Source organism: Gadus macrocephalus, chromosome 15 (genome assembly GCF_031168955.1).
Source record: "Gadus macrocephalus chromosome 15, ASM3116895v1".
Classification (NCBI taxonomy): domain Eukaryota; kingdom Metazoa; phylum Chordata; class Actinopteri; order Gadiformes; family Gadidae; genus Gadus; species Gadus macrocephalus.
The window spans coordinates 24,584,580-24,596,660 of record NC_082396.1 but is presented as its reverse complement, the minus strand read 5'-3'; the positions used below and the strand labels follow the sequence as shown (position 1 = coordinate 24,596,660).

At 46.3% G+C, this 12,081-nt stretch overlaps 1 protein-coding gene across 1 annotated transcript in view; it reads right to left on the bottom strand.

Annotated features, from left to right (window-relative positions):
- The window catches only part of LOC132473590 (uncharacterized), a 19,520-nt gene extending 8,297 nt beyond the window's left edge, over window positions 1-11,223 (bottom strand). The window contains exon 1 of the mRNA XM_060073797.1: window positions 9,921-11,223. The gene's annotated coding sequence lies outside the window, so the exon portion shown is untranslated. The remainder of the gene's footprint in view (window positions 1-9,920) is intronic.
- Between the last annotated feature and the right edge of the window lie 858 nt (window positions 11,224-12,081).

Here is a 12,081-nt window from a genome sequence, read left to right as displayed (position 1 = left end):
CACCGATTTGCATTTCCACGGCACTTGATACTGCACTGTGAAGCTATCATTTATTCGCCTGATCTGTAGAAGTTCCTAGAATTTCAACGGCCTTCTCCAAATCAGACACCTGGTGGCTCTGCGGTACCGTCTGTGGTCTAGTTGCACTCATGTATCACGGACGCACGCTTATGTTGTGTGACGGCCATGTGGGCATGGGTAGCTGTGCTCAGAAGCCTGGAAGTGCCCAGCTCCGAGTGGAGCTGCCCAGTTCTGAGGTCTCAATAATGTATCGGTCTGCAGAGCTTCGGCTGATTTGTAAACTTCAACGAACAGATCTTATCCAAAGACCGATGCAGGAGCTGTCAGAGGTCGGCTCGCTGGAAAATGTGTTGATGGGAAATCCAAGACAATGTGAGAGGTTTGAAAGATGATTGGAAACATTTTGATAATCCTTTCACAACCAAATGCGCTGGACAACATAGCAGTGAAAAAAACAACAATTCTTAATTACATTTTCTGTTCAATAAATATATTGTATTTGCTGTGGAAAAAGAAGAATTAATAGCAGTCAAGGTAGTAGCAGAAAAATCGAGCGATGACAAATGTTATATGGCCATACTATAACAGTTGGCTCGCTGTGTTGGAGAGAGAATCCTTGGAGCTGCCCTGGTATTGAGGAAGGCAGCGGAACGAGTTGCATACAGATAGAGCTGCAACTCTCAGCTGAGACATACAGACAGATAGGGAGAAGACGGAAAGATTCATAGTGACAAATGAGAGGGAGAGGGACAGAACAAGAGGAAATTACAGAGAAAACTAGAGAGAGCCAGAGAGAGAACTAGAGAGACCCAGAGAGAGAACTAGAGAGACCCAGAGAGAGACCCAGAGAGAGAGACCCAGAGAGAGAGCCAGAGAGAGAACTAGAGAAACCCAGAGAGAGAACTAGAGAGACCCAGAGAGAGACCCAGAGAGAGAGACCCAGAGAGAGAGCCAGAGAGAGAACTAGAGAGACCCAGAGAGAGAACTAGAGAGACCCAGAGAGAGACCCAGAGAGAGAGACCCAGAGAGAGAGCCAGAGAGAGAACTAGAGAGACCCAGAGAGAGAACTAGAGAGACCCAGAGAGAGAGCCAGAGAAAGACCCAGAGAGAGAGACCCAGAGAGAGAGCCAGAGAGAGAACTAGAGAGACCCAGAGAGAGAACTAGAGAGACCCAGAGAGAGAGCCAGAGAAAGACCCAGAGAGAGAGACCCAGAGAGAGAGCCAGAGAGAGAACTAGAGAGACCCAGAGAGAGAACTAGAGAGACCCAGAGAGAGACCCAGAGAGAGAGACCCAGAGAGAGAGCCAGAGAGAGAACTAGAGAGACCCAGAGAGAGAACTAGAGAGACCCAGAGAGAGAGCCAGAGAAAGACCCAGAGAGAGAGACCCAGAGAGAGAGCCAGAGAGAGAACTAGAGAGACCCAGAGAGAGAACTAGAGAGACCCAGAGAGAGACCCAGAGAGAGAGACCCAGAGAGAGAGCCAGAGAGAGAACTAGAGAGACCCAGAGAGAGAACTAGAGAGACCCAGAGAGAGAGCCAGAGAAAGACCCAGAGAGAGAGACCCAGAGAGAGAGCCAGAGAGAGAACTAGAGAGACCCAGAGAGAGAACTAGAGAGACCCAGAGAGAGAGCCAGAGAAAGACCCAGAGAGAGAGACCCAGAGAGAGAGCCAGAGAGAGAACTAGAGAGACCCAGAGAGAGAACTAGAGAGACCCAGAGAGAGACCCAGAGAGAGAGACCCAGAGAGAGAGTCAGAGAGAGAACTAGAGAGACCCAGAGAGAGACCCAGAGAGAGAGACCCAGAGAGAGAGTCAGAGAGAGAACTAGAGAGACCCAGAGAGAGAACTAGAGAGACCCAGAGAGAGAGAGCCAGAGAGAGAGAGTGCACGCTAGAGTGTCAGACAGAGGAAGTGTTAAAGCAAGAGAGTGAAATAGCACAAGACAGGGGCAGAGAGGGGGGGAGAGGGAGGGAGAGAGAGAGGGAGATGGAGATGGCTTGAGAGAGAGAGAGATGAGCCAAGGTCTCATTAGCAAAATAACCTCATTTGGGTTTCCTCAGCTTCAGCCTCCCCACCTTAACAGCTGTTGTCACGGCTGCTGCTTTCACACACTGCTGCTGGGTTGCCCTGGGTGTGTGTGCATGTTGGTGCCTTGTCTCTCGTGGGCTAAACTGGGATGCATCATCAGTCCGTCTCAACATTCATCCTTGCCTCCTCTTTTTATTTTCCTCGATCCATACAGAAGCATCCAAACAAACATCCATCCAACTCGATATTGGCCTCTTTGTGGATCGATACGCACTAGAATTGATTGATTGTCCGAGCCCACCTGGATCTAGTTAAGGTCTTGTTCGCAAATATACGTTGTCTTAATTGGAAATTATGTCTTTCCTGGACTTTGCTGCAATATCCCATACTAATGGTAATAAACCATATTTGACCAAATATGGTTTATTTGAGGGATTACCCTCTAATGGAGCTTTGGATCGAAATACAAATTGAACACGATGTTTCCTAGCAATAGTCTGAAAAGTTGTAGCTGTACTAGAGGGCAGGAATTAATAGAGACCAATGGGTTGTGTGTCAAATAAGACTTGGTTTTCCCTCAGCGTCGCCGGTGAGGCTGAGCTGTTGTGCTATTACCTCTGCCAAGGAGGACACGGTACTGCCCAGGGTCCACACTGTGTTTTTCTGACAGATTGTCGAGAAGAAGAAAATGCACCCTTAAAAAAAGTTGTGGATAATGGTATAGAGTAGCGCCATAGTGGAACGTGTTTTATGATTCCTCAAGAGAGAAAGGTATGTTTTATTAAAACCCAGAACGGTATAATATATATTCTGTGTCAGTGTGACAATAAAAAGATGGAATTGAAAAGGGGATGGTTTGATCACCAGATTGCCAGTATGGATAATCCCACAAAAACAGTTCAGTACTGAATAAAATTCATGGGAATTCAAATAAAAACGATTCCAGTCAACTGACATCCAGAATTTTTCGATGAATAAAGCCCCATCTTCTCTTATCAACAGCCTTGGGTTGGGGTTCATGGCTAGAGTCTGGGATGAACCGTGGTGGGAGAAGCTGGGTGTAGAGGGCTGTTTAAACATTCTTAAAGCATGGACCCCCCGCCCCCTCCGCCACACACACACACACACACACACACACACACACACACACACACACACACACACACACACACACACACACACACACACACACACACACACACACACACACACACACACACACACACACACACAAATCCGAGGATTCACTGAATTGAGCATCATGCAACACCATGAAAACTAACGATGAGCCAAGCTTGCATTTGACCGATGTCGACAAATGATAGCAGACAGCGATGGAGTTGGGAAGGCCGCCTGTGAAATGCTGATTTGGGTTCTGCCTGTGACTTTGTATTTTACCGCACTCACTGTTTCTCGCTAATTGCAAAGGACATCGAGTTGGCCTAGCGCAAACAAATGGTTAGTTTCGAGAAGAGTGGGCGTTGCAAGTTGCATAATCATAGATGAGCTTCTGAAGCACCACTTTAGAAGGAGCTTACATTTCTGAAACTGTTATGCTAACAAAAAATGTATGCTTAAATATGTGTGGTTGTGGTATGAATTGGTTAATAACGGTAAGGGTTGGCAGGCAAAGAACAACATTTACCAACCCGAATATGTAGAAGGACTCTGTAGGCGGCCAGCAATATGAAGCTCTGTAAAATACGCAACGACCACACAAACAGCTGTTGTGTTGCTGTGTTTTCCACCCCTAGTGCTCGAGCAGCCCTTGCTTCAGTTTCACTTTGGCTCCATTCTCTGAGCCTCCCTGTGTTTATTATCAGAGCAGAATACACAGCCAGCTATCGATACAGAGAAGCACAGGACTGATGGCCTGAGGAGATTCTTAGCAACCAAACAGAGTATTCTTAATTAGAAAAGGCTGTGATCATTCCCTGGGCCCGATGTGTGCAAAGCACATTGTACCGAACTAAAAATGTACAACTATTCCTGGTCTGGTGTTTCCTGCAAATGAAGACCCATATTCTAAACATATATATATTGTTGTACATTTAGCCACACAATTGCTAAACTATGCTGTGGTTTTTAGTGAGATGTATTGGGTTACGTTTCGAGCTCACAAACAACATAGTGTGAAAAATACATAATTCGTTCACGTTCTATGTTAACTGCATTGCCAGACAAAGCATTGCAGTGTGCATGTGGGTAATGGGTTATGTGTACCAGGGAATTGCACTGTTTTGGACAGCTGGGTTGGTAATGAGAGCATTCCACATGTTGCCTCATTGAATCTTTCCTTTCCTTTCAAGGTATCTCATCTGGTTGCACTCATGGAAGCTGACGTTTATAGCATGCCACATCTGAACAGGTCTTTATGGTCTGACTGACTGTAAAATCTAATGTTTTCTCTAACAATGCAGTGATGTGTGTGTGTGTGTGTGTGTGTGTGTGTGTGTGTGTGTGTGTGTGTGTGTGTGTGTGTGTGTGTGTGTGTGTGTGTGTGTGTGTGTGTGTGTGTGTGTGTGTGTGTGTGTGTGTGTGTGTGTGTGTGTGTGTGTGTGTGTGGGTTCATGTGGCTGGTACAAAGGCAATTTTGACCACTGGCAGCCTCAATTCAATATAGTTCTACACATTTTGAAGTCAGACAAAACTGGTACACCGGTAAATACGACTTTTCTGGTGTAGCAGGGGCTATTTATTTCAAAACTGTAAACTGCCTTGGTTTGTTCAGTTGTGGATCATTAAATATGCCTTCCTTAAAAGCCTTATTGCTAATAATCAATAATATTTTATATATAATGATATACAACTGAATACCTGCCATTCCAACACTGTGGTCCGACTCCAATGGAGATAAGTAATTAATGCGATTAAACACCTCGATACGTCATTCTTAAGATGTTATGAACCAAGTCTAGATGATTTTATTTTGTGTGATTCATATCAGTGCCAACAGAGCTTTCACATTAAGCCGCTGAATTCCTTTAAGTTACTCCCTGGCCAATAGTGTACGTTAAGAAACCTCATTAATTCAATTATCTTGCTATGGACTTGGCAAGCAGGACCATAATAATTATGTGGCTAATGTTGTTTTAACATCTGTTAGACATGAGAGATATTACTTTTAATTGTGCTATAGGCATTAAATATAAATTGCATATTTATTCTGGAGTGGTCCCATAGATGATTATCATTTGAGTAGAAATTAAGTACATATCAAATAAATGCCTAACCTTGTCTCCTAATAAATACTAAGATGAATATTTCAGCCAGAAATGCTGCATATAATTCATTCTGGGTGTGTTATTTTAGAAGCTTAACACTTAAAATTTTAACAGTATGGAAATCAGGGCTGGCAATCTCAGCTTTATCCCAGTCGAAAGCAATCCTGCATCTTTACAAGCACATTAGTTTCCTTGCTACAGTTCCCTATAAGGCCCTCTATTGGTTCCTCCTAGGAATGCCATTTCATTGGAAATCAATACATGAAATACATATTTGCATACTGGACAAATCAAGTTGCAGTGGAAAAAGGAAATGGCGACAACTAAACATGGCCAATGGTGGCAAATGCTAACTTAAGTAGTCTATGCTTTGCAATTAAAAGACCAACGGCTGTGTGGCTTGTTAATCTGACAAGCCAGTGAGTGCTGACTAACAATTTCGGGCGATGAAAGAAGGAATGTGGCACCTTTGCCAAGATAGTCATTTGCATCATTAGACACAGGTAAATCACTCAAAGGCGTGTAAATGTCTCAGGACATTAACCATAGCCTCTTGTACCATTACGCTACAACAGCTGGGATTTATCCACTGCCAATCTCAAACCACCTCCAAATCCAAATTTAAAACCTGATCTCCTTTCGGTGGGTGCTGAATGATTAATTAAATGTATTCCTGCGAGTCTTTTCTTCAGCTTGTGGGGCGGAAACGCCACAGGTGCAACCGCAGAGCTCAGGATGTGAACCTTTACTGGCACAAGTTTTACTTTGCTTTGAGATGGAATTGCCAAGGATTAGATGTCATTATGAAGCAGGACAGTGCAGGCTAGCCAGCCCTGTTCCTTTGTGTGACTGTGTCACTGTCCTTCAGTGGGGCGATGTTACATGTGCTACATGTTCTATGTCATGCATGACATAATGTACCTGTACTCTGATCTCAAGACAGACGCATGTTATATTTGGTGTCTGGTTTTTATAGCTGGACCGATTGCAGACAATAAAAGCTGCACATTAAACGGCCTAAATCATCAATACAATTGAATGAAAACACATTTCCTGTCAGGGTGTGTGTGTTTCCCTGGTTTTCCCTCCTGTGTTGATTACTGTTCCCTCCCCTAATGTGTCTCAGCTGTTGCTCGTTGTGTTTGTTATTTAAGCCCTCGTCTTTCCTTTGTTCCTGGTGCTGTCATTGTGGTTTATCGTGGTTTGCTGTGGTTAGTGTTGGTGGTTAGTCTTGCGTGTGCCGTGTTCCCTGTCGTCTTCCGAGTTCCCTGTAGTCTCCCGAGTTCCGAGTTGTCTCCCGAGTTCCCTGATTCCTGTGCCTTAGCCTTTAGGCTTGAATAAAGTGCCGTTTCCTGAAATACCGTCTGCGTTTGGGTCCTACCTGCCTGCATGCACCCGCAGTTCTTCCTTAACAGAATGACAGCACCACTATGGGACCCAGCGGACGCTCAATTTGACCGTAAGTTGGAGGATTTAGTAGCCAAAACAAGGAAGACAATGGAGCGCTGTAAGGGTTGGGGGTGCCACCCGGTTCCTCCTGGTACTCTAGCTTCCGCATTGACTCCGGTCCCCGAGCCCTGTCCGGTTCCTCACCCCACTCCTAGCCTTCCAGAGGGGGACCGGCCTCTTCGCCTGCTTGAGGTGGTCCGCCCTCCGCTCCTGCCTGAGGGGGCCCGCCCCCTGCTCCTTCCAGAGGGGGACCGGCCTCTGCTCCTGCCGGAGGGGGTCCGCCCTCCAGACCGTCCAGGGGAGGCACGCTCCCCGCTCCTGCCTGTGGGGGCCCTCCTCCACTCCTTCCCGAGGGGGGTTCCCCTTCAAGGCCTTCCACCGGAGGGGACCCGCCCTCTACCTGGCCTTCCACCAGAGGGGACCCGCCCTCTGCCTGGCCTTCCACCAGAGGGGACCCGCCCTCTACCCTGTCCGCCGGAGGGGGTCCGCCCTCCAGACCGTCCAGGGGAGGCACGCTCCCCGCTCCTGCCTGTGGGGGCCCTCCTCCACTCCTTCCCGAGGGGGGTTCCCCTTCAAGGCCTTCCACCGGAGGGGACCCGCCCTCTACCTGGCCTTCCACCAGAAGGGACCCGCCTTCTGCCTGGCCTTCCACCAGAGGGGACCCGCCCTCTACCCTGTCCACCGGAGGGGACCCGCCCCCTACCTGGCCTGCCACCAGAGGGGACCCGCCCTCTGCCTGGCCCTCCTCCTGAGGGGACCCGCCCTCTGCCTGGCCCTCCTCCTGAGGGGACCCGCCCTCTGCCTGGCCCGCCTCCTGAGGGGACCCGCCCTCTACCTGGCCCGCCTCCTGAGGGGACCCGCCCTCTACCTGGCCTGCCTCCTGAGGGGACCCGCCCTCTACCTGGCCTGCCTCCTGAGGGGACCCGCCCTCTACCTGGCCTGCCTCCTGAGGGGACCCGCCCTCTACCTGGCCTGCCTCCTGAGGGGACCCGCCCTCTACCTGGCCTGCCTCCTGAGGGGACCCGCCCTCTACCTGGCCTGCCTCCTGAGGGGACCCGCCCTCTACCTGGCCTTCCTCTTGAGGGGACCCGCCCTCTACCTCGCCTTCGCCGGCCTCCTGAAGGGTTCCGCCTTCACCGCTGCCGGCCTTCTGAGGGGGTTCTGCGCCACTGCAGGTCTCCTGAGGGACTGAGCCCTCATCGTCCTTGCCGCCGGCCTCCGGAAGGGTTCCGCCTCCACTCTGCCTCTGCTTGCCCCCCAGGCCGTCCGCCTGAGGCTCCCTGCCATGCCCTGGGGCAGTTTTCTGGCCGCCCGCTTGACGTCCCTCGGCTCTGCCCCAGTCCATTTATTTTTTTTTGATTCCCCCCTCCTGGCGCCCCTCCACCCACCCGTTTTGGGTTTGACTTTCTTTGTTTTTTTTGCTTGTCGTGGGTCGCCTGGGAGTCGACCCTTAAGGGGGGGGTACTGTCAGGGTGTGTGTGTTTCCCTGGTTTTCCCTCCTGTGTTGATTACTGTTCCCTCCCCTAATGTGTCTCAGCTGTTGCTCGTTGTGTTTGTTATTTAAGCCCTCGTCTTTCCTTTGTTCCTGGTGCTGTCATTGTGGTTTATCGTGGTTTGCTGTGGTTAGTGTTGGTGGTTAGTCTTGCGTGTGCCGTGTTCCCTGTCGTCTTCCGAGTTCCCTGTAGTCTCCCGAGTTCCGAGTTGTCTCCCGAGTTCCCTGATTCCTGTGCCTTAGGCTTGAATAAAGTGCCGTTTCCTGAAATACCGTCTGCGTTTGGGTCCTACCTGCCTGCATGCACCCGCGGTTCCTTAACATTTCCAAGGAAAAGAGCATGACCAAAGTGAAGCCTTGAAGGCATGGCTTCAGGCATTCTCCTCAGGCAGCTGCTTCATATGCTGCTTTCTGTTGACTGGTGTTCAAACGTGACATCAGCCCTTTACAACAAACCTCCCCTTGTAATGAGTCAAATCTGTAAGAGAGAGTACGTATGTTGATGAATAATATATTATATGTATCATTCTGGTGGCCCAGCGATATCATCCTCACAACATTTACATTTATGTAAATCCAGTATTGGTTGACTTCAGCTCAGAGCAGCTCGAGGAAGATGGGATTTAAAGGGTTTAGACGGGTTTAGACGGTGGGAGCTGGTGGGATTTGACAAGGTTGAGAAGGCATTGATTTAATGATGCTCAACTTGAAAACAGAACACAGCGCTAAACGGTGGGAAATTGTGTCCTCTAATTGCAGCAATGAGAAAAAGGAGAGTATTTCTTTCCCCGTCATTCACTGAAAAAAGATTGCTTGAGGCCTGTCTTATTGAATTTTATCGTACGAATGTAGAACTTACTTGTGACCTAAATCCATCAAGGTTTTCTGGGAAAGCAAAAAAAGGTGTAGTACCAGTGTTTCATTCGCAACCGTCACTATTCCTGCTCCCTGAGTGTCGCCACCACCTGAACTGTATCATACGTCTGGTAGAACACTTTACTTCATATGGTATTGTTCATATTAGCCATTATTATGTTTGTTTATTATTATTATTATTATTATTATTATTATTATTATTAATAATAATAATAATAATAAATAATAATTATAATTGTATTCTTCTTATCATTATTATTGGTAGTAGAACTATGATCATTATCATTATTTTTATTTGAAACAGAGATGTCGAGGTCTTTGCTTTACTTTAGCCATGTCTAGACGGTGTCAAACTCAATTCACTCATGTTATTACTCATGCCAGGGGTTATGTTGTATGAATATAAGATCTTCACACGCGAACCCATAGGCCTACGTTGTCTCTTAACAACGACAGTCTATTAAGACAGAGTGCCTCGTTAATATATTTTGTTAGAATAGCCATGCATGTTCTACTCCTCTACGCTCAGCCGCGCTGTATCATTAGGCATGCATCCAATCCAGAATTAAAATAAGTGTAATATGAATGGTGCCAAATCGCCAAGGTACCTGTCGATACATCGGGGTTCAACTTTAAGATTATCCGATAGACGGAAAATATTTCAATATTTTTGCAATATTCCACTCAAATCATAAAGGACTGCACAATAAAGTACTGCATGTTACCTTGATTGTGTCCGTGTCTTCCCTGGTCCCTTTATTATCGGCTTGGCAGAAATCAAACCCGGTCCCCAGTCGTCGGCAAGGAACCCGAACACGAGAGCAACAAATTACCTCTGCTGAAGAGCGGCAAACTGACGCTCCAGACAGCCGTGAGGACGCTCGCTGCGGGTCGTATGTCGCCCCACCTCAACTTTACCAGCTACAAGTGAAACGCATTCAGTCCTTTCTGTCCGCCCCGTGGTCCACGTAGCGAGGGAGCTCGACGTGCATCTGATGCTGAGGTTCCTGCCGTCTACATTGGCACTTTTTTCGTAAAAGGGTGACAAAAAAACAGTAGCGCTTCTACGTCACTTGCAAGAAGCCGCTGGTCCTCGGGAATTGATAGCGCCCTCTCGCCACGAGATGGCGCGGTTGCAGCTTTGAAACCGAAGCCAATTATCGATGGAAGCATGTTGATATTGTTGCACTGTGATGCGGTTTATTTGTATACACGGTATAGGCCTATTTCTGTTATAAATACTTAATTTCACTAATTTGCACGTCTAACTAAATCCAAATTACGTCAGATGGCATCTGATGACGTTTCACTTTGGCTGATCTATAATAAGTGATGATCTGCAATATAATATAGGCCTAAACTGAAAGTCAGGGCGTGTCTCCGACCTGCGAAACCATGAATACAGAAGTAGGCCTACCGGTGGCTGAACTCAGAGCCGCCGTCACCGTGGCCATGGTCCTTCATCCGCACACACGAGCAAGACTTTGTGCAACTGCTCAGACTCCCCCGAGGTTGAAACGACATTCTTCAATGTCATTACGTTTCCACCACCCCCATTAACTATTGATTCAACCCTCTTCAACATTTTACCCTCGATCGTAGGAATAGTCCGTATACAGCTCCATCTCGGCTACTTCTAGGTTTTAGTATATAAAATCCATTGAAATCGCCGGACAAGGTTAAAATGGAGTGAGCAGCAAGTGCGGAAAGTGACGGCTTATCAGCAGGCTACATGGCCATTAGGGGCGGCTGAGCATGGAACAGTATTATTCCTGTGATATATTGAATACACCTCCTGGTGTCCGGGACTTCGACTCTCTAGGTGGATTTATAAAGTAGACCAGGCTAAAAGTAGGCCTAAAAGTTACACCATCTCCACAACTGAACATCAGGATCGTTGTTACTATACAGAAGACCCCGTTTAGTTTGTTATAATTGTTGGCATGGTTTTGTCTCTGTGGTTTTGTAAATTTGGAAAACACAGAATAGTACAACAGCAGGTCTATTGAAAGAATGGAAATAGTCCAGTTAATGTGGTCATGTTTTATATTTAAGTATTTACAACGTTTTGCAGCTAGCAGAATAGGGAAAGAGTTGCAGGCACTGAGAGCAATCCAAATCAAACCAAAGATGGACATCAGCATCAAATATAGTTCCTAAAGCAAGGTTGATTTGACGAATAGGCAAAATCACAAATGTGTCAGTTCCTGAGATATTGACATTAAGATGAATGAACAGTTTAAAACAAAAACAATGTTGGGTTACGTTCGCATGGATGAAAACAGGACATAAATCTCATAAAACAAAACCATGAATATCCAAGTTCCATTGTATTTCATGCAACAATGGTGACTCACTGTATATGCATGATAATGCTTCTAATGCAAATCATGAAAAAACATTACATTTTAATTTTTTTATCAAAAAGTCTTTATTTCATTATTTTTCAAAACTTACAATATGAGTTCAACCACATCCAGAAATTAAAACACCAGCAACAAACAAAGGTGTTTATTTTTAATTTTTTAAATAAGAAAGTAAGTAAGTATGCTTACTTATCACCTTATCAACTGACTTGCTAACTTACTTACCTACTGTCTTACTTAATAACTTACTTAATTGCTTACTTGCTTTCAATTTATCAGAACAAAACCAATGACATGATTTAGTGAGGCTAGACAACAGGGAGACCATGACGAGTCTAATCCTCTACAATCCAATGATGTGGCCTTAGGACAATCCCATCAGAATTTAATACAGAACACCCAAGCCTGTTACCATTGACGAGAGCCTAGTGAAGGAAAGAGGGAATATAACAAGAATACACACGATTGGGAGATTAACTTAAAACCGGATCCCACATCAAGACATCAAATCATCACATGACTAAGAAGAAAAACACAACTCAAAAATTGTAACATTATGGTAGAAAAGGACCATAACAGAACATTTATCTATTAAAACAGTTTGAAAGGAAATGTTTCACCACTTCCT